General features: G+C 36.6%; 1 protein-coding gene across 3 annotated transcripts in view; it reads right to left on the bottom strand.

The window, feature by feature from the left end:
- Positions 1–23,377, bottom strand: part of Fhit (fragile histidine triad diadenosine triphosphatase) — a 1,433,463-nt gene that overhangs the window by 1,036,329 nt on the left and 373,757 nt on the right. For all 3 annotated transcript variants that reach the window (XM_071609242.1, XM_027951322.2, XM_071609246.1), the window contains one exon: positions 2,846–2,940. The gene's annotated coding sequence lies outside the window, so the exon portion shown is untranslated. The remainder of the gene's footprint in view (positions 1–2,845; positions 2,941–23,377) is intronic.

Raw genomic sequence — 23,377 nt, forward strand, 5'->3', positions numbered from 1 at the left:
TTGGGAGGTCTATATTACAGTTGATATCTGTGAGAATGTTAAATCCAGTAGAGTTTACATATCCATAAAAGAAGTAGAAACAAATAAAAACATTAAGGAAATATTCCTTTGCATTTCCTACCTCTTCTCTGAAAAATGTTTAACCTCCATCTACTACCTCATCTAGTAATATTTGGTTTTAGTTTAAGAAATAGAAGTTGGAATTAGGTGTTCCTTGATCATCTTGCCAAGTACATTGGTGGATTTGAAATGAAAGCACAGCACAAAGTTAAATGATAAAATATTACTCAGACGTGGCTCTTAGATTGGCAGAATTTAACCTCAAAGCATTGCTGTTTGCACAAAATTATGACTATCAAAAATATCTACATGGTACTTTGCCACATTATTTTACCTTACTTTTAGAGTTTCAGATTGCAATAGGTAATATTCCAAGAGAAATAAAATACTGAAAATCCTTCCACAACAACACAGAGTTGGTAAGTGAACATTTCCTTCTAATAATAATCATTCTAGCTTCCATTTCTTGAGAGCCTCTGCCTGCAAGACACCTTCTTAACCACTTTACATAAATTATCATTTAATCTTGCATAGCCATTCCATGAGGTCTTTCCTATAATTAGCCTCATTTTATGGAAGAAGAAACCAGAGTTCAGAGAGGCTAAGAGAGTTGACTGATATCTCCCATTGATCAGCTGAAATCTAAAAAATGGGAGTAGTTGAAATCATTAGGCACATGCCCTTTATTGTTAGTAGAGAAGTCTTTCTATGTATGGAGGAATAAGAAAGGTTTCTAAAACTTGAAAATAAGCTACAATTCTTTTTTCTAGTAATTACTGATGTTCAAATCCTACTCTTTCAGATATATATTTTGTATTGACAGCTTTCACTTTAAAAAGTGCCTTGCTTCAGGGCTTAAAACACTAACCAGAATAATAATAACAGAAAGATCAAATAATGCCATTCAAGGACTCTAGTTAGGATGCTCCATTTCAGTTCATTGAATTTCCTACTTTTAAACCTTCTCACATTTTCAGGGAAACTCTCTAGATGGGTACATGATTCACTAAAAAGAAGCCAGGCATACTAGAAAGTGAAGATACCTGCCTCATCCCAACACAACCTGAACTTGGTGAGTACTTCTAGAAGATACAGCAATGTCTCACAATCCTACAAATTCTAGGTGCAGTCTTGCCTGACTTCATAAACTTGGCATGGGTTTTAGATGACCATTGGATGAGAGAAAAAGGAAGGCAGGTCAAGGATGGTTAGGCATACAGGTTACAGGAGACTGGGTCTTAACTGGAAGCAAGAAAGAAAACACAACATCATTGTGTTCTGGCACATGAGGCTAACATATATGTATATCATATAATAAATATGTATATATCATGCAAAATTGTTTGCCAAGACCCAGGAGTGGGACACACTATTGAAGGAGGAGAGATGAGAATGACTGATGGAAAAGGATATGAGTATTTATATAAAAGTGGGATTAAATGAGCACAGCCCAGTGACCCCATGCTGAGGAATTTATCAGCTTAGTACTGCAGGGGGAGAAAGATGGGACACCCATTATAAGGGGCACAGCCAATGCTCCTCTAACAAAATAACAAAAGACAGGTTAATAGGAGAAAAATAAACCAATCTACCTAATAAATGTTGTATGCCACACAGGAGCCTTCAGAAATGAAAGCCCAGAGACACAAGGAAAACTGGGCTTTTTTAATGCCAAGATCTGATGAAAATGGACAGCTGTATAGAAGTGAGATTGGACAAAATGGGAATGACCTATCAGTGAGAGACAAAGAGAAGAAACTCAGCAGAGCCTATGGGTTTCAATTCTTCTAGGTATTTCTTTGCGGCATTCCTTTTTCCCATGTACAAAACAGGACCTTTCTGGGATGACCGACAAGGTAGGCCAGAGAATTTCTTTATGGCCAGCTCGTACACAGATGTTGGGGGAAAGTTATGAGTAAACATTTCTAGGTTTTACGGCTGGTTTTGAGGGAGAGGGGTTCCAGTATCTAAGGCCTGCCTGGGGAGAGAGGGGAATAGGATACAGTCAAAAAAGATTTTTTTTCTGAGGCCCTACCAACATCTTTCAGCTCAAAATACTCAGCATGCCAACACTCACACTTTTGGAGTACTGTTTTCTGACCCTCAATAGTGCATGTCTTCTCCTTGATTGCTATTTAAAAAAAAACACGTTCAACTTTTCCAATGTCACCATTCAAAGATGTATAAAGGCAAGAGATCATTTTACCTGATTTTTGAACCTTTTGATAAAATCCAGCCTTTTGTCCCACTGGATACCACTAGGACTTCCTCTTACCAAGAATGATCCCAAGCCATTTTAGGAGACATGGCTCATGGCAGAAGCCGCCTCCTGGTGCTACTCATTTCATTTCAATTTCACCATCATTCTCAAAGCCACCATAAGGCATAACAACTTGACATTGTAACTGTTTAACCTTACTTTTTATACATAAAAATTATTAAATATGTGTAACTGTCTGTGGGGTGAGGATGATATAACGGCATATCAATCAAGCAACAGTTAAGCTACATTTCATGGAAAGCAAAGGCAAAGCTTTCTTTCATAAAGTGAAGTCATCACTCTTTTATTTAACTGACATAATATTTATATTCCAACTTTAAAATGGCAGCTACAAATAGAAGTCGAGACAGGGTAAATTCTCCAAGGGAATCTAGACCTGAATTTTACCATTTTAAAAGTTCTATTTTATATGTACATACGAATGTTCTACTATTATAAGTTTGCCCGTAGCAGTTCAGTTATGTCAGACCCTCTGAAAAAAATTTAAAATGAAGCAAACACTACCTTTTAGACTACTGCTGCTTCCTTGGAGTTCTCAGTGGCTGGATGCACAGATTTTTTTGTAGAGGAGTTAAGGTCAGCAGGTTGTCCTAGGATACCTACACGACAAACAAGAAATTTTGATGATATTTTAGCAGAGAACTCAACAGAAACCACAAACTACAAAAACTGAGCTGGTATGACTGCACAGATATTGTTTAAAAGGCAGAATAAAGGCACATGTGATTTCTTATGAGCATCATCATTGCTCTGCAGAGGAGAGATGTGGCTGAGAGGCCCTTCGGTGATTCACACATGACCACACAATGGTGCCTTGACTCTCTATCATCTGATGCCTATTCCAGGGCTGGCCTGTCCATATCATTTGGCCCTTCTCAGGAACTGGGCAGGCTGGCACTAGGGCTTTCCATTGTGCCAAAATATAAGGTTGATCCATGAGTTTTGGTAAGAAGGGTAATTACCAAAAGTGATGTTCTATGCCAAATCACCTGTCTGAAAAATCATTTGTGGGTCAGTTTACAACCTTTCCTATGAAATTCTGGTCCCAGTAGAATCTGAAGTCATATGACAAGGGAAGGAACACAGGGTTTGGTCTCACTGGCCTGAATTTAGATCCTAGTAATGTATTATCTCTGTGGCTTACATGGCTGCTCAACCTTGTTGTTCCTCACTTTTTGCTTCTGAAAAATGGGTATAATAATATGCAAGGGATACATTTTTTAAGAATATATTATTTCTAAATGAGTTAAAGTATATACATAGTATATACATAGTTCCAAGAATATGTTAGACAAAGCAAAATCTTTTTCCATCTTAATTGTAAGGATAAGTGGAAGAATGACAAAGGGACCAAAGATATCTTACTACCCATAAATCACTCAATGATGATATACTCATCCCCCAACTGGTCAGCTCACTCCTATCTTTTCTGATATCTACCTCTACTTTTCCTTCAGATGCCCTTCTTTGAAATAAAAAATATTAAAATAATAAACACTGACTCATTCTGTAGGATTTTGTATAAGGGTGAATTTACCTAATTATTTTTATTCCACAACATGTTAATTGGCCTGCTCAATGCCATAATTTAACAGAGTGAATGCATTCATTTGACAAATGTTTATTGAGATGCTATTAAGGGGTCAGGCATTAATATATTACAGCAATAAACATAGCCCCACATCCTGACTTCATGCTGTCTATATTCTGGTGGGGAAAGATAGACAAAAAAAATAGGTGAAATATATGGTTGGTTAAATAGTGCTAAGTGCTCTGGAGAAACAGAGTAGGAAAGGAAATGATGTGTGTTATGGGTTGAATTATTTTCCCTGCACTTCAGAAAAAAAAAAATGTTGGGTTCCTAACCCCAGTATGTTGGAACTTTACTTTCTTTGAAAATAAAGTTGTTAAAGATATAACAAGCAAAGATGAAGTGTATTCATCAGCCTTTTATCACTGTAGCCAAAAATACCACAAACAACTTGGAGGAAGAAAATCTTATTTTACTCAGGGATCCAGAGGTTTCACTGATCCATGGTCAGTGGCTCCATTGCTCTGGGCCTAAGGTGATGCAGAATATCATGGTATAAGGAAGTGAGAGAGGAAAGCTGTCGGCTCCTTGGAGCTGGGAGGCAGAAAGAGAGAGAGACAGAAATAGAGACAGAAAGAGAGGAAGGGGCCAGGGACAACATGTAGTTCCTAATGACTTATTTCCTCCACCCATGTCTCACCTATTTTTAATCCATCAAATGGGTTAATCCACCAACCAGGTAAGATCACCTCTAGACACTGCTGCTCTGGAAACCAAGCTTTCAAAACATAACCTTAGGGCAATACTAGAGATCCAAACCATAAGTAAAGACAGAGACATGCAGGGAGATGCCAGATGATGACAGAGACGTGGCTTATGTAGCTGCAAGACAAAGAATGTCAAGAATTACTATCAAACCACCAGAAACCAAGGAGAGGAGAGGTGGGGGTTCCCCGTAGTTTTCAGAGAGAGCATGGCCCTACTGACACTTTGATTTCAAACCTGTAGATTGTAGAGCTGTGAGGCAAAAAAATTTCTGTTGTTGTAAGCTACTCAATCTGTGATACTTTGTTACTATAGCCCTAGGAAACAAAGGCAGTCAGTCAGTGTAGAGCGATTGCTGCATTTTTAAGCAAGGAGGTTAGAAAATATCTCCAGGGAGGTAACATCTCTGGGGAAAAATCTAAATGAGAATTCAGCAAAAAAAGATAGATGGTTTTGGATGGAAATAAATTCCAGGGAAAGGGAAAAGAAAGTGCATGAGAACACTGGTGTGTTAGAGAACAGCAGGGACCAGAGCAAGAGGAGAGAAGTGGGAGATGAGAAGGAGCAGTGACAGTGACTGTGACATGGGGCTGGTGTATGCTGGACCTCTTGGGCCACTATAACAACTTGGGTTTTTATTGGCAGCAAAGTGCAAAGCCATTAATACATGGTTCTCACGAGAGGTAAATAAAGAGCTGACTTACACTTTGATAAGGTCTCTCTAGGTCTTTGGTGAGAATGAACTAAAGAACCAGGCCACTGAGGAGGCTCCTGCAAACCCTGGAGAACGAAGGTACCCAATGTAGCACAGTGGACAGTGAAAAGTGGTCAGGTCCATGTAGCATATTTTGAAAGTAGATCCAAAAGGATTTGCAACCGACTGGGGGTAGAAAGATGGGCCTGACTTCTTGATAATATATGAAAATAAATCTGGAAACAGAACAATTTAACTGTTCTAATAATCTGAAGAAATGATCTTCTCAAATGTCAGCCCTACCAAAGATACAGGTGAATACCAGAATATGCAAGGGACTCCTAAAATCAAGAAAAAGAAAAACACAACAAATAAATAGAAATAAAGATGATTCAAAGAATAAATCACAAAGATTAAGACATAAAGAAAGAAGTCCATTCTTTAAAAGAAAAAAAAAGTGTTGGAAAATGCAAACTAAAATAATTGATTCCATTTTTCTTCCATCTGAACATGAAAGAGACTGAAAAAATTCAGTGTTGTCCAAGATGTGTGGGGGGGGAATAGCATAATATTTTAGTTTGCTTTTGGCAGAACCAACCACAATTTGGGCATTTTTAAGCAATTATTATTCTAGGGAATAACTTGACTATAGTTACTGAAAGTGATACTACAAACATCCCCTGGCATACTGATTCTTCCTGAGGGATGCACTTGGCTTAAAATTATATGCACAAGGAGACATATATTAAAAAGATTAAGTTTTGTTTTTAGAATAACAAAACCAGGAATGATCTAAGAGGCACCAAGAAAGGGGAATGGGTAAGAAAAATGTGCTGTATTTACAGGATTAAATACGAGGCAGCTGTTGATAAAAGGAAAATTTTAAACAAACATAATTGCATGTATTCATTAAGAAAACACATGTATGTAGGTAAAAGTATAAATATGAGGCTGGTCAAATACAGACCATGTTTATGTTGGAGAATTTGGGGCAGGTGTTGTAGACAGCAGAGGGTGTAGAGGGTGAAGGAAAGAACAGGTGTGATAGTTAAAGAGAAATTGAGTTTCATCAATAATTTCTTTTCTTTTTTAATTTTTCTTTTTATTGGTGCACTATAATTATACACAACAGTGGGATTCATTGTTACCTATTTGTACTGCACACAATATAACAGCATAATTTAGTTAATTTCATTGCACTTCCCCTCCCTCTTCCCTCCAATGATTTCTTTTAAAAGGAAGCAATACTGGAAGCCAAATCTGGCCCAACAAAAAGATACTCATTTTTGAATACTGGAAATAAAGATATTTGTTGTACTCTTTGTATTTTTAAAAGTTTTTGGAATCAAAGAAAAGAGAGAAGGAAGGAAAGATGAAGGAAAGAAAGGAAGCCATGGCATTCATCACCAGTTCTGGAACATACTTAAGCTGGTCATAGGTGGTTGGTTTCTTAAGGATAAAATTCAAAACTAGGTTTTTTGATTGTTTTGCAGTGCTGGGATTGAACCCAGGTCCTTGCACATGCTTGGCAAGTGCTCTGCCACTGAGCCACACTCCCCAGTCCTTTTTATTTTATCTTGAGATAGGGTCACTAAATTATAAAGGCTGGCCTCAAGCCTGTGTTCCTCCTGCCTCAGCCTCTAAGCAGCTGGGATTATAGGTGTGCGCCCCTCGTGATCAACTCTATAGTTTTTAATGTTGTTGTTTGGCTTTGTTTGTGCTTGTTGACTGTGCAGTGCTGGGGATCAAACCCAGGGTCTCAGGCATGCCAAGCCAGTGCTGTCGTAATGAGCTATACCTCAGTCTCACAACTATATTTTAATAAACATAAGACCAGTGGTGATTCCTTCCGGGCTGTCTCAGCTTAAGGACGGAATTTAAGTTCACCCAGAAGAGGGAACCATTTGTTATTTGGAATGACAGGAACTTTGCCAGGGAACACCAGAATATCACCAGTAGCTATAATCTTCAGCACCTCCATCCCCCCACACCCCTAGGAATACCAACACCTCAGGGAAGGAGGAATACACATTTACAACAAAGTAAATGAAAGTGTGTCATGGACATCTTTTCAACCTTTCTAAAAGCTCATTGCAATTTTCTAGAATCAAGGGAACAATATGCTTGATTAGTTCTTCAGCAGATTTAGCAATTTTGCTTTTTCCTATTTCTCTCCTTGCAGCAAGTTAGCCATTAACCTGATATGTTCTAGGGCATGAGATTAGGTTTTCCTCCTACAAAACGGGATCTAAAAGAGTTCGCTTTAGGATAATTCATTTTTGTCACTAATAATCAAAAGATTCTCTTTGAGCCAAGGAGGTTATTCTTTAAAAGTGTTAGAATTGCAAAGAATGTTCCTTGTTTTCCTGGAGGGAGACTCAATGGAGGAATAAAGCTTTCAGGAAAGTTCAGTAATCATGAAGTGAAAACCATGACCTGCAGTCTTCCTTTTGAGTCAATATTGTTTAAAAAATGTCTTTTATGTACATTTATCTGAGAGGCCCTAAAGCTTTGAAGAAGCAGTTAGGCAAATCTTTAAAGACAGATATGGGGATTCCAAAATCTTTACGTGTATGAAACTAGGAAGCAGAAGGCACGAATGAGACGCTCAACTGGCCTCAACTGCCTGGCCCCTATCACAGCCCTAATATTTAAATACCACTATTTTATGTTTCATCCTCCACATGGGATGTGGTTTGGTTGGTAACAAGAAAACAAACAAGGTAGAAAGGGAATTTTATGAATAAGTTACCAATGTAAATGTGCTATTTTGTGCCTTTGAATTTGGGTGATGATAAACATGATTCCACACATGGAAATTAGACTTTTTAGAGCTACTACCACACTGAATCATTTAATTTGTCTGCCTAAGTAATCATCATAATGTGGCTGCTATGCACTGCAGTAAACACTGGATTTTCAAATGAACAAATGAAGTATGTGATAAGTCCTTATACACAGAACTACAGCAAAGCGCATTCAGCCAGAGGGCTGTGTACCAATAGGAGACAGGCAAAAAGAACATTCCAACCCCATTAACGTGAAACAGATTCTATGACCTCTGGTTCTACATTTTTCTGTTTCTGCATAAAAAACGTGGTAGACACTTCACAATGAAATATGATGGCAGACTTCAGCTGTTTTGAGTTATCACGGGGTAACTTGTCACAGTGAGGACACCATCATTTCATTCCTACAGACCATAATCCCAAAAACACTTCAGCAAAATAGCATAGGGATATAATTTTATATTGTGGTGAAGGAAATGGGTTTGAATCCTGGGCTCTATCAAACCAAACAGGTGTACGACTCTATCCAAGTCATCAATCTTCCCCATGCTCATTTTTCTCCTTGGTAAAATGGGGTTAATCATGTTGCCTTCCTAACAAAGTTATTAGGAGATTCAGTGAGATCATTTAAAAGGGCCTGGCACAAGGTTCAAATGCAATAGAGTGGTTACTATCACCCTTTATCATCATCATCATCATTATCATCATTATTATGCTTAATAGTATCTTCATTTTCATCCATTATCTTCATTTTCATTCAAAGTTAATTGAAAGCACTACTCACCACATTGTTTAGTAATTAATTACTTTCATTCATGGAATGCAGCATTTACTGAGTTACATAATAGGAAGCATCAGGTACCATGGTAGGAGCAAGGGTACTAAGTTGATCAAAAAAACCTTTTGAAAGCTATTCAAGGAGACAGGCAGGAGTCCAAGACTCCTGCTGGGAATGTATCCTTTCAAGCAGAAAGGAGCAGAGCAGACTAGGACTTACTAAAACAAAGGAACTGAATTAAATCTAAGACCTGGAGGGTGAGGAGGAGCTAAGCAAAGCAAAGGGTGGGAAGATGGCTTTCTAGGGAAAGAGAACACAACATTTCAAAGGCATGAACTACATAACCTCTCTTCATTGTTACCCAAAGTCAGTGCAAAACCATCCAATGAATAGTTAAAATTTATAGAACTATATCTCAAGCACCAAACATAAACATGCACTATGCTGAGGTCTGGGGAGACAAAGGTAAAGACTGATCTCATCTGTGCCCTCACCCTTACCTCCAACACCTGTGCTTCTGTTTGAAAAACACGCTATAGTCAATATACAAATTTTAACTGGTTGATTCCACCTTTGGTTTTATCCTCAAAAGATTCTACCTGCTTTAAAAAAAAAAAAAAAAACTGAAATGTTTCCTCCAGTAAGACATGGATGTTACACAAGATAAATTAGTGGCCAAGAGATCTTTACCAAATTTGGTTAATTCCCTGGGCCTACCGACTTATACTACTAAAGAAGGTCATGCTTCTATTTCATGGTTACTTGTTATATTACCTGTATACTACCTTTAATTTACTCAACAATCTCAAATTCTTCACAAAGTTGGCAGAAGATGGGGAGGAAGAGAAAGGAAAAGAGAAACCCAAGGGCAAGTTTCCTTGAGATCTGGAAATGGTCCAATGTGATTTTTGCAGTTTTCATGGTACCTGACATAGTTCTGGATGGAAACCATTTAATAACTTCTCACTGATGGATGAATGAAAAACACAAGACTCTCCTGTCTCAACTTGAGACAGTTTAGTGCCAGGGGTGGCAGTATGAAACTGGGTAAGAGACTAAATTACATGACCTCAAAAATGTGACTCTAGGAGACCAGAATATGCCAAGGAAAATATGCCTCTTTGCCATAGATTATTTTGACTGATTATTTTAAGAGACTGCAAGTCACAGGAAAAGCCCTGAAAATAATACAGAAATAACCCATATTTTAAGAAAAATCTACATCCATAAAGGAAATTTCCATTTGCGGGGGTGGGGGGGGGGTGGGGGGTTTCTCTCTTTGTGCCAGGAAGAAAGGATGGATAACTCACTAAAGACTGTTGTCAATGGAGAAGACAGGGTCTTAAATCTGCTTAACAAGCCTTACTCTTGCTTACCATGCACTTCTTGGGCATATTCTCACAATGGACCTTCCTAAACACCCTTCTTTCTTGGGTTCTGTTGATGATGGCATTTGAGTCTGAACTCAAAGCTACTTTTTGAGATATATTCATATCTCTGGGTATCTCCCATAAGACATATATGATATTAAACTTCTATTCATTTTTCTCTGTCTTTAGATGCAGAGGTCCATCCAAATTATTAACCATGAAGAGTAGAAAATAAATTACTTTTTCCTCCTAAAGGAGGAGTTACTTCTCTCTAATCTCCAGGTTGCAAGGGAGAACTCAAAAATTAACTGATTATTTAGCATGTTTTTCATTTTGATGAAAAGATAAGAGTAATAAGTGATCTTTGTTAAGATACTGACATAGGATTAAAAAAATAAAAAAACAGGTAGAAAGGAGACATGAACAAAAAACAAGGGAAAGATTTTAATTCAGAAGTGCTGCATACTTCCAAATTCCTGGGAAATCAGCAAATCCACCTGAACACTGTTAATTAACCCCTCGATAAATAGAGTAAGCAAAGAGATACACTACCTTGAGGAACCTATAATTTAGGGGGCTCTTCAGTGCTACCTATTGATCAGATAACAAAGAGCACATCATCCTGAGGATATGGAGATAGATCAAGACCACTAGATCCTGTCGTGAAATGATCAGACTGATAACATTCCTATATGCCTTTCCATATGTATCCTTCACCAAGATTCCTTTAAAAGAAGAGCAGAGAACCCCCAAAACACATGGCTCACTTTCAAAATGGCTCACATTCTCCTTCCTTGAATGTATATTCCTTGCTTTACCCAAAAAGGCATCCCTCTTGAGATTGCCCTCATTCTCTCTTGAATTTGTATCTACTTTCCTAATTAAACCTCTGGATCTCTGCCTTTGACTGGCATGTGGTGAAATTCTTTTTCATGAAATTTGCCAAGGACCACACTGGTCCTAAGCCCAGGTCCCCCTTTCTCTCCAGGATTCCTCAGACCCTTCTCAGGAAACATCTCTTCTCTGGTGACAATATCATATCGTGAGAAATTTCTGGGAGTGAGTTCTTTATAATAGACTATTTCTTTCTCTTCCTTGAGTGCTAGTACAAACAAGAGTCATTTCAGAGTTTTAATTGATGTCTAAGAAACAGAGGAAAATGTTAAACTTTTCTGTAACAGAATGGAAACATATTTACAATTCCATTTCTTAATGTTCTCTCAGTTATTTTGAAAGAAAAAAGAAAAAGACAGAACAAAAAAAACTTGCTAATCCTTTTGTTCCCTCCACACAGAGAAAACAAAACTATAAAATAATCTATCTGCTTAACTATCAGAAAGAGGGGAAATCAATTTAGAAGACACCTATTTATCAATATTAGAGCATTGTAGAGTTCTGTCTTTTCATAGCCAAATCAATCCAATTCTCTCTCTCTCTCTCTCTCTCTCTCTCTGTCATACACACACACACACACACACACACACACGCATACACAAATGTTGCATTTAAAGAGGTATTAAACCATCTCAATGAGTTTTACTCAATGTATTAGTGAAACTTTCTGAATTAATTTCTGGTCACGTACTGAGGGTTGATGTGACACAACAGCAGTAAATAGTGTGCAACTTTCTGCAAGTAGCTATCATCATGCCTTAATTCTCTGACAGGTAGAAAATCTTTAAGACTAAATCATTTCTGCATTCTCCTAAGAAACTCTTCAGTGCTAACAAGTACATCACTTCCCCAACTAGCTGATAAACTGAAAAGAAAATATTATTAAGTGATGGTACTTAAGGAAACAGTTAAAAGGAGAATCTCAGAAAATAAGATTGTGATGATGTTATATGAAATGAGGAAATTCTCATGGCATTGTGAGGGAAGTAGGAGTCACAGCTGAATAACATATGTTTTTAAAAGGTAAGTTATTCCGTAGAGCAATTACCAAAATGTGAGAGTTGCTCATGGTTCTCAACCTTATACTCTGAAAAAGAACTTATAATGCAAGACTAAAAGAGCCAATTACTTCAGCACCAAGCTACATCCTAAATCTCTGGACTTGGCAGTTCAAAAAAAAAAAAAGAACTCTTAGGAAATGTTCTTCTAAAATCCTCACTAACAACTCTAACCTTATAAATGTAGACTCTAAAAAGGATGACTGAAAACTAACCAATTAGATGGCAAAGCACAGAGGGGACTGACTAAAAGACTCACCAGAATTCTACATGTACCTATACCAGCAACTACCTCTGAGATATAGTTCATATTTATAATGAAAATGGCAATTATAAAAAGTTAAAAATTATATAGAATTTAGTATCAAATGGCATGTAATTTAATCCTCACAATAACCTATGAAGGAGAAAATGTCATGATGCATGTCGAAGAAATGCAGTTGAATAGTGTGTCACTGTGACAAAACACCTGAGGTAACCAACTTAAAAGATGAAAAGGTTTATTTTGGCTCATGGTTTCAGAAGTTTCAGTTTATGGTCTCTTGGCCCTGCTGCTTTGGGCCTGTGGCAGCACAGTTCATCATGGTGGGAATCTATGGCAAAGTTATAGTGGCTGGAAAGCAAGAAGAGATGAAGGAAGGCACCAGGTTTCCCATCTACCCTACAAGGACACACCTCCAATGACTTAGCATCTTCCAATGATGCCCACTTTTTAAAAAATTTTATTGGTTCTTTTTAGTTATACCTGACAGTTGAATTCATTTTGATATAATTATACAATCATGGAATACATCTTATTCTAGTTAGGACCACATTCTTGTGGATGTACATGATGGTGGGATTCACTGTGATATTTTTGTATATGTACATAGGAAAATTATGTCAGATTCATTCTTCTGTCTTTCCTTTTCCTGTCCCTGGCTTTACCACCTCACAACAGCAAGCACAACAGGGTGGGGACAAAGTCCTTAACACAAAGGTCTTTGGAGGACATTTCAGAACCAAACTATAGTGAATAACAGTCTAAGCCCACCCAGCTGCCTTGAGTGATGGGATCAGAATTCAAACCCAATTATTTTACTAGAGCCCATCCCTTAACCACCCACTCTGAAGACAAGTTTGATAACTTCCTAGGATGTTCTAAAAAGCTTCTTTGAGCTACAGGTACTAACATTTATGAGACATGATAGTTTAATAGAAAAATCTCAGGTTTTGAATTAACTGTAACCCAGGCAAACAAGTTTTTCTCTAAGCCTCAGATAACACTACGGATGCTCTTTGACTCAAGACAGGGTTACATCTTAATAAACACATTGTTAGTTGAAAACATCATAAGTCAAAAATGCATTTACACACCTCACCTACTAAACATCCTAGCTTAGCAATATAGTCCACTGTAGTGTATCAGTTTCCCCTTGTGATCACAAGACTGACTAGTAGCTACAACTCACTGCCATGGCTCAGCCTTGCTACTAAGCATCATACCCATACATCATTAGCCTGGAAAAAGATCAAAATTCAAAGTATGATTTTATAAATATGCATTGTTTTTACACCATCATCAAGGCAAAAATTGAATCATCTTTTTTTCTTTTCTTTCTTTTTTTCTTTAAGTTTTGGTAATGGGGATTGAATCCAAGGGTGTTTTATCACTGAGCCATACTGAGCCATGATCCCACCTTTTTTATTTATTTCTTTTTTAAATTTGGAGACAGGGTCTTACTAAGTTGCAGAGGGCTTCAGTAAATCACTGGTGCTAGCCTCAAACTTTCAATCTTCCAGCCTCCGCCTCCCAAATTGCTGGGATTATATATGTACACCACCACACCCAGTAAAGTAAATCATCTTAAATTAGGTACCTTCTGTCTTTACTTCAAAGGCTGTCCCAAGCAGGAGATGCAATACTAGAGCCACTAGCCTGCAGTAATAATAATGACAGGTAACATTTATATAATGTTACCTCTGTGTTGGGCACTGTCTAAGCATTTTTCCTACACTAAAACATGCAATTTTCACAGTGACCTTAAGAGTACTATTGTTTATATTCTTGTTTTACGGGTGATGAAATAGTGGTGAAGAGAATGAAATTATTCTGACCTAAATGAGTTACCAAGTTGCAGCTCTGGTTGCAGTTGCAGTTGAGTAAGTCATTCTGCCATCAAGGCAGAATGACTTACTCAACCAATGATAATACTTTATCAACTCCTATTGATATACAAAAGACCTCTTTGCTATGTCCCAGTGTCTGTGTTAGTCTTGCCCAGAGTTTGAGGATGAAACCGTTTATAAGTGCATCCAGAGAACCTGCCTACTTCTGTCATTCAGCTTCCACAGGAACTATCTAGAAAGAGAGAGACCACATATATCATTTAAATGTGGCTAGTACCATTTTTCTGCTTCCTGGTTCATCAATCCCTTTGAATCGACATCATATTGTCTTAGATTTATTAACAAAAACACTGAAACTCTACATAAGTTGTTTTTCCTTTTTTCAATATGGGAGAAATTATCTCTTTTTCATTTTAAAAATTATTTTAATGATATATTTTACTTAACCCCAAAGACCAAAAACAATATCTCAAAATAAAATAAAAATTAAGATATATTAAATCTTCCATACTAACTACTCAAAATTCAAAGTCACATTTACTGCTCATCTCGAGTCAGATTATTCATACTTGAACGCTCAGGATCCACATTACTGGTATCAGACACCACAGTCCTACTATGAGTGGCTTCGGTGAGCTCTAGTTGCTAGTATTTCTAGGTCTCTTTTTCTCCTGGGCTGCTCAGAAATGGCTTCCAATTTCCTGTCTCAGGTAACCTGGAAAAAGTAGGATCCCCATAATGCAGTCATTCACTCATACCCACTGTTTTCATCATTACATCTCCGTCTCCAGCTTTCTCTGGTGATTCCTTCACACCTGGGGCTTGCCCCTTTTAGTCCTCCTCTAGGGAGGAGGGAGGGAGGTCGAAGGGGCAGTTACCGAGCTATGAAGGGTAGGCAAAGACTTTATTCTTTCAACATTGACTTAATATTCCTTCACTCCTGCTTCCATAGATTTACAGGACTACTGATACCTGATCCTTTCTGGAATCTCACTTTAGATGTCACCTTTCAGGGTTTGTTTTATTTTACTTCTAAATCAATCTCTGGGCTTTTAAGGTAATTTCTACAAGTAGATGAGAGGGACATCCTCTGATCACTGCTTGTTAGGCAATTTTGTCACCATGCCAAACTCATAGAGTGTACTTACACAAACTCACATGGCTAAGGCATCACTAGGTGACAAAATCTTATGCGACCACAGTCATGCATGCTGTCCATCACTGACCAAAAAATCAATATTCAGTGCATGACTGGATATCCTGTTATTTTCTTCCCTATTGTTGTTCACCCTTCCTGATCGTTTTTGAAATAACAGTTTTTATTGAGATCATTATAGATTCACACACAAATTATAAGAAAAAATACAGAAAGATTCCATATAGCCTTTAGCCTATTTTGCTCTATAGTGATGATATCTTGCACAACTATTGTACAATAGCACAACCAGGATATTGACATTGATAAATAAAATGCATAATCTTTCCATCACCACAAGTATTATCTTACTGCTCTTTTATAGCTAAATCCACTACCCTCCCAGCCCATCCTTCCTTATTATTTGATAACAAATGATCTGCTTATATTGTCTTTTCAAGAATGTTATTCAAATGGAATCATTTAATACGTAGGCTTTTGGTATTGGCCTTTTCCACCTCCATAAACTAATTCCTGAAGATTCAGGCATATAGTTGCATGTATCTATGTTCTTTATTGATTAACATCTCATTCTATAGATGTAACACTGCTTGTTTAACCACTCACCCAATGGAGGACATCTGGATTATAGGACATCTGTGTTATTTACAGTTTGGGGCTATTACAATAAAGTTGCTACGAACATTGGGGTACAGGCTTTTGTGTGAATGTAAGTTTTCACTTCTTCGGGATAAATGCAAAGGAATACATGATTAATTTTGTAAGAAAGTGCCAAACTATTTTCCACTGTGGCTATGACATATTTTATCCCCACCAGCAATATAAGTATCAAGTTTCTCTGCATCCTCATCAGCATCTGGCATTACATTATTTTTATTTTAGCAGTTCTCTAATACATGAGTAGTGATATCTCATTGTGGTTTTAATTTTTATGTTCCTGATGGCTAATAATGTTCAACATTTCTTTGAGTACTTAATTGCCACGTGTTCAGTAAAATGTTTCTTGGTAACTTTTACCTATTTTAAATTGCTTGTTTTTTTTTTTTTTATTGTTGGGATTGAGAGTTCTTTATATATTCTAATACTAATCCTTTTTCAGGTATGTGATTTGCAAATATTTTTCCTACTCCCTAGCTAGTCTTTTATCACTTAATAAACAGTGAGTGAAAGCAAAAGTTTCATTCTGATGCAGTCCAATATATGCTTTTATTTCCCTTTTGTAGATTATGTTTTCATGTTCAAGGCTAATAACCTATGCCTGGCCATAGATCCCAAATATTCTCTCTTCTGTTTTCTTCTAAAAGCTTTATTTTTTTACATTTAAACCCACAATACATTTTGAATTAATTTTTATAAGGTATGAAGAAGTCTTTTTTGTCAGTTGGTCTAGGATTATTTGTTGAAAAGATTCTTTTCCCTCTTTGAGGAAAATTGCTTATTTATAAAAAAAAATCAATTTGTTATATGCATTTGGGTCTATTTTGAGGAGCTCTTTATTCTGCTTCATTGATCTATGTATCTATTACTCCACGAATAGTCACACTGTAGCTAGGTAATAGGATTTGAAATTGAGTAGACTGATTTTTCTCACTTTATCCTACCATTTCAGTATTGCTTTAGTACCCCAGTTCCTGTTCCCATATAAATTTTAGAAAAATTCTCACCTATAAATGAAAAAAATAAGCATACGGGGATTTTAATAGGAATTGCATTAAATTTGCATATCAGTTTGAAAACATATGTCATCGTTACTATGCAGAGATTTCCAAACAATGAACACAATATGTTTCTCCATTTATTTATATTTCTTTTATTTTTTTCATCAGCATTATGCAGTGTTTGTTATATAAGATTGATAAATGTTTTATTCAAGTATACCTATTTTACTTCCCCCCCGCCCCACACACACAGTACTAGGGATTGAACTCAGGAGTGCTTTGCCACTGAGCCACATCCCCAGCCCTTTTTTTAATTTTTATTTTGAGACAGGGTCTTATTAAGTTGCTTAGGGCTTTGCAATATTGCTGAGGCTGGCTTTGAACTTCTCCTTCAGCATCCCAAACTGCTGGGATTATAGGTGTGCACTAGCACACCTGGTGGTATTTCACATTTTTGAGGTATTACATACACCATATTTTTAATTTCAGTGTCTACATATTCATTACCAATACAGAGAAATACAATATTTTTGATATTCATCTTATATCCTTCAATCTTATTGAACTTAAGTTTTAAAACTATTTTTTTCTTTTTTTTAATTCATAGAAAATTTTTCTGTGTAAAAAATCATGTCACTGGCAAACAATGTTAGTTGTCTCTATTCCTTTCTATTTCTATGCCTTTTCTTTTCTTGCTTAATTACACTTGATAGAATCTCTTGCATTATGTTGAATGGGAGTGGCTAGAGGAACTTCTTTGTCTTATTTCTTAATGTTTTGGGAGGAAATATTCAGTTTTTTCATCCTTAACTATATTAGCTGTGGGTTTTTATAGATCTCATTATTAAGTAGAAGAAAATTCTATCTATTCTTATTTTCTATTTCTGATATTGGTAATTTGTGCCTTCTCATTTTCCTTTTCAGTCTTGCTAGAGATTTACTAGATTTATTAACTTTTAAAAGAACCAGTTACTCTTTTTTCAAAAATTTAAGCTTGCATGATGCATCTTTTCTCATATTTTTATTTTCATTCTCACTCAATTACATGTGATGCAAACCTCTTATAGACAGCATATAGTTGGGAGAGATTTTGTTTTTTTAAACAACTTCACTAATCTCTGAATTTTAAGTTATATATTTAGACCATTTCACTTTAACATAATTATTGATATTTGAAGAACTTTCCTGAGATTTTATATTTTGTTTTTTGTTTACTTTCTGTTTGTTCTCTTTGGTTTTTGGTTTCCGGTTTTGTATTTTCCATACTTTTCAGAGGCTATTTTAAACATTTTTTGGATTCTGGTTTGATTTATCTAGTGTTTTTTAGTATCTTCTTTGGCATGTTTTAGCAGGTACGCTAGCTTTTACACTGACTATTCATAACTCATACAACTGCAGGTGTCATCATCTTATCAGTTTGGATGAAGTATAAAAAAATTTACCTCTCTTTACATCCCTTTACCTGCCTCCATTCATAAAACAATCATCTTAAATTATTCCTCTACATCTACATCAGAGTATTATAATTTCTGTCTCAACTTTTAAACATAATTTAGAAATCTTAAGAGGATCAATACTTTTGTTCACTGCCTCTTCTTTCTTGCTAATATTCTAGGATTCCATTTTTAATCGTTTCTTTTCCATTTAGATAGTTATCTTTAGTCATTCTATGTCTGCTGACACATTTTCTTAGTTTTCCTTCATTCAAGAAGGTCTTGACTCCCCTTTTCATTCTTGAAGGTTATTTTCACTGGTTATAGGATTTGAGATACTGTTAACTGCATTTTCATTCTGTATTTGAAAGCTTCAAGTTCCTAAGTATCAATAGAAACTCAGAACTCATAGGGAGAACTAAGAAAGTGTACAGTGGACCGGATCTTATTGAATTGAAATGTCACCAGGCTACAAGAAACTCCTGATTCTGGCAGAAGAACAGACATGTAAAATAATTACAACAACATGTGGTAAGTATAATAATGCACTTATTTTGAACAATGCCCACAGTGCCGACTGGCTAGAATAAGCAGTATGGCTTGGGAAAATCACTGTTTCTCAGAAAAGATGTGTGAACTGGGTTGTTTTAGTCAAGCTTTTTCATTGCTATGACTAAAAGACATGACAAGAACATATTTTCTTTTGGAAGAGGACTTTAAAAAAATTTTTTTTTTTAGTTGTAGATGGACACAATACCATTATTTTATTTACTTATTTTAATGTGGTGCTGAGGATCAAACCCAGTGCCCCACGAGCACTTTACCACTGAGTCACAACCCCAGCCCCGGCAAGAACAATTTTAGAGGAGGAAAAGTTTATTTGGGGGCTCACAGTTTCAGAAGTCTCAATCCATAAACAACAGGCTCCTTTTCTTAGGGCTTAAGGTGAGGAAGAATATCATGGCAGAAAAGTGTGGCAGAGGGAATCAGCTCACATGATGATCAAAAAAGAGAGAGAGACTCCACTCTCCAGATTCAAAGATATCTGTTCAAAATAAGTGCATTATTGTACTTACCACATGTTGTTGTAATTATTTTACATGTCTGTTCTTCTCCAGATACAAAGAGCATTTGCCTAGCATGTGTGAGGCCCTGGATTTGATCCTCAGCACCACATAAAAACAAATAAATAAAATAAAGGTATTGTGTCCATCTACAACTATATATACATATATCTCCCAAAGGCACACCCCCAATGACCACCTTCTCCAGCCATACCCTACCTGCCTTCAGTTACTACTCAGTTAATCCCTGTTAGGGGAATAATTAAGAGATTGGGCTAAGGCTGTCACAACCCAATCATTTCACATGTAAGTCTACTTGCATTGTCTCACACATGAGCTTTTGGGGGAGACCTAATATCTAAACCATAATATGAACTCTGAAGGTTGGGTAGTATAAGGAGTTCCCAGGTAGAAGGAGAAACAAGCACTAGAGCTGGGAGAAAAGAAGATGAGACGTTTGGGGAATGATAAGATCTAATACCTGTTAGACGTTCAGGACAGCTATAAAAGCAAGTGGAACAAAACGACAGACAGGTGAGAGAAGAATACTGGGGCTCCTCCTTCTCAGACTTTATTCTGTGTACCAGCAGGAGCTGTCAAATAAGCGAAACTGGTGAAAATGGTATTTAAAGAATGATGGCTATTCTAACACCCTTTTTAAAGTAGCTTTTTTCAGACTTATTAACATTATCTTTAGTCTAATATGTACCAGAATTTAGTTTATGGACTGGTAGGATGTGTTAATGGCCAATAAAAACAGAAGACTCAGCTGAGTCTCTGCTTTCTAAGCTCCATTTTAAACACCCTCCATCCTGTCTGCCGAATGATTTCAGCGTCTCTGTAATCAATGAATGAAGCAGCATGCAATGAGATCATGGCTAGATGGCAGCACATTAAGTGAAGTGTTTCAGCTTTCCTGCAGCTTTGAAGTCCCTGGCTTTTGTCATTTTTGTCAAAACATTAATATTTCTTAATGTTTTGGATTCTTTACTAAATGAAAATTTTTCAATAGCAGTGGCTGAGAAGAAAATATCAGATTTCTGTAGGCTGTCATATCCACACTCCCAACAGACTCTGTTTCCAGGGACCTCCAGAGTTCAATGCCTTCCGCAGGCCCCTGTTCAGTATGCTGACCCTTTGCCTAGCCACATACTCTCCCCTCCTCCTAAGAGGATTCAGAGTCCTCTCTAGGAAGGAAATGGAACTCATTCCTGCCTTTGCATAGGTGAGTATCACTTTTGAGAATTGGTATCAACACTTTTGGTGAAATATCGTGTTAGAAACGGATAAAAAAATATATAATAATGAAAGGTCTTTCCATGATAACACAGGCTTACTTAACTACTTTCTTATTTCCTTTTCAGTCTAACTATTAAAAAGAAAGGAGGGCCACCTTCATGCTACCTCTCGGAGGCAATCAATTGTCCTTGCCTTAGAATAAAAAAGGCAAAAACTGGATCTAATTTAGACCTGGGGGTGAGGTTTCTTCAGGTTTCAAACTGCAAATTTTTAAAAACAGACCAAGGAAGCATGAAAGTTCCACTTCAAAAATGAGGCTGTGAACTAAAATATTAACAGGCAGGGAGTAAGTAAGAAGCCAAAAATCATCACCCTGGTTAGACCAGGACAGGCTTCAGATTAGGAAGAAATTTACTTGCATTCCTTTACCATTAAAGATAATTTCTCTTCTAATTCCCATTTATCTTCTGTTATCTCTATTGTTTTCTGTTTTGTCTCTACGTTTGCTGTTCTAAAGTAAAGTTAACTTCATGAGCATCAATTAGAATCTAGATGAGTGCCAACACCATACTCTTCGGTGAACTTCTCAATTGGAATGAATCAGCCCTTCAGAGGTGAAAGATTATTCCCACAAAGTTCCCAGCTCTTCTTGTGAGAAAGTGTCCTTTCCAGAAATGCCTTTCAGTCTTGTCAAGTAAGCACTAAGATTCTTTCCTACCTATTAGCTTGTTAATTAAATTTCAAAGGCCTATATGTGAAGGAGACAGTAGCTCACACCAATCTGGGAATTACCCTTTCTGGAATAGATAAAGTGCAGTCAGATTTATTTCGAATTGATTGCACACTTCTCTCCATTCTTTACGTAATTTTTTTTTCCCCTCACACATGCTTTGTGACATCTTTTTCTGTGCTGCCTTCAGGTAATTCTCAGATAATTGTGCAACAGACTATATCTGAATTGCATTCAGAATTATATCTGAATTACATTCAAATAAATAGAGGGGGCTGAAGTTGTGGCTCAGTGGTGGACTGCTTCCCTAGCATGTGTGAGACACTGGGTTCAATTCTCAGCACCACTACAAATAAATATAATAAAGGTCCACTGGCAACTAAAAAATTTTTTCTAATAAATAAATAAATAAACAGGGAGACTAGCATTTTCTGAAGAAAAGCAGAGACAGCTTATCAGAAGTGGTCTGAATTTTTGCCCACATCAGGCTATATGTCTTTAAACAAGGGCACCATCTCATACATTCAATGTACAACGTGATATAAAAAAGATGTGTGTTAAATGTCTAAAATTAATTGAATACAATTAACTGAGTTAGTGTCATATTATTATATAACACTCACCATACTTGATAATTGGGGGAAAAAACAAAGAAAAATCTATGTCCTTCATTTCAATAGTCCATTTCTGATTTTTACTTTAGATTATCTGTATTTATTTTACCCCCTCCTGTTTGGGGGATACAATTTTATTTAAAGAACCAAAAATCTAATTGTTCAGGAGTTTGTAACACATGGAACTTCAGATTCTCTTAAATGATGGTACAACAAATTTTGAATTCTTAACATCCTCTCGTAGGTTGTCTTGTTTAGAAGAAATGAAAGCTAAGAGTGTGGCAATAACAGACAAGCTGTCAATCTATTAAATAAATTCCTGTTGAAAACTAACTGCATGCATTGTGTATTAACGTAATTTATTAGAACGCATCCTTGTTGTCTTTTAATTAGATCATTCCTTGTTCTGGTAATTACACTAGACAAGGGAGAATAATAGTTTCAGGATTCTAAAATCATCCATAGACTATGTGGAAAGAGAATGATCAATAATACTAATCTACTGGAACACTTAAATTCTCAGAAAGAGATCTTTTATCATGAGCATTCCTTTGTATAATCAGCATTATTTCTCAATGTCTATGGTTATCCTGCACAAAGTTGAAAAGTGAAGATATTGGACAAATAACAGATATTTATTCCACTGTCAGAAACCTGGTCGGTTGGGGCCACCTCTGGCCTCCAGTGGCTCAGACATTGCTTCACTCCCTTGCAAAATGCCAACCAGTGACCGCAAATGAAGGATTTAAGATTCCACGCAGAACAGCACGTCCAGCTGTCTGAATGCCTAACAGGAGGACACAGGGCTTTTAAGCTCTGGTCCTACGCAAGAAATCATGAACTTTCTCAATTTAAAAATACAGTCAAATGGGTGAAATTTTCCCATAAATGAGGAAACTACTGAATAGATTTTTAAAAAAGAACAACTGTTATATTTTCGTACATGAAGACATTTTTTGCAGACATTAATAGAAAGACTGTTTTACAGAAAAGATATCTGACTTTCACTGGCTGAAGACTTTAGATGTGAGTTGAACTTCTATATTGCTGGTTTCACTTTTGGAGATCATAGGGAATTCAGTTGCCCCAAGAATTCTTTTATGCCCTATGCAACCATCACCAAGCATGCTACACATCCTGGAAAGCAGCTTTTA

The sequence above is a fragment of the Marmota flaviventris genome, chromosome 1 (assembly GCF_047511675.1).
Source record: "Marmota flaviventris isolate mMarFla1 chromosome 1, mMarFla1.hap1, whole genome shotgun sequence".
Lineage (NCBI taxonomy): Eukaryota > Metazoa > Chordata > Mammalia > Rodentia > Sciuridae > Marmota > Marmota flaviventris.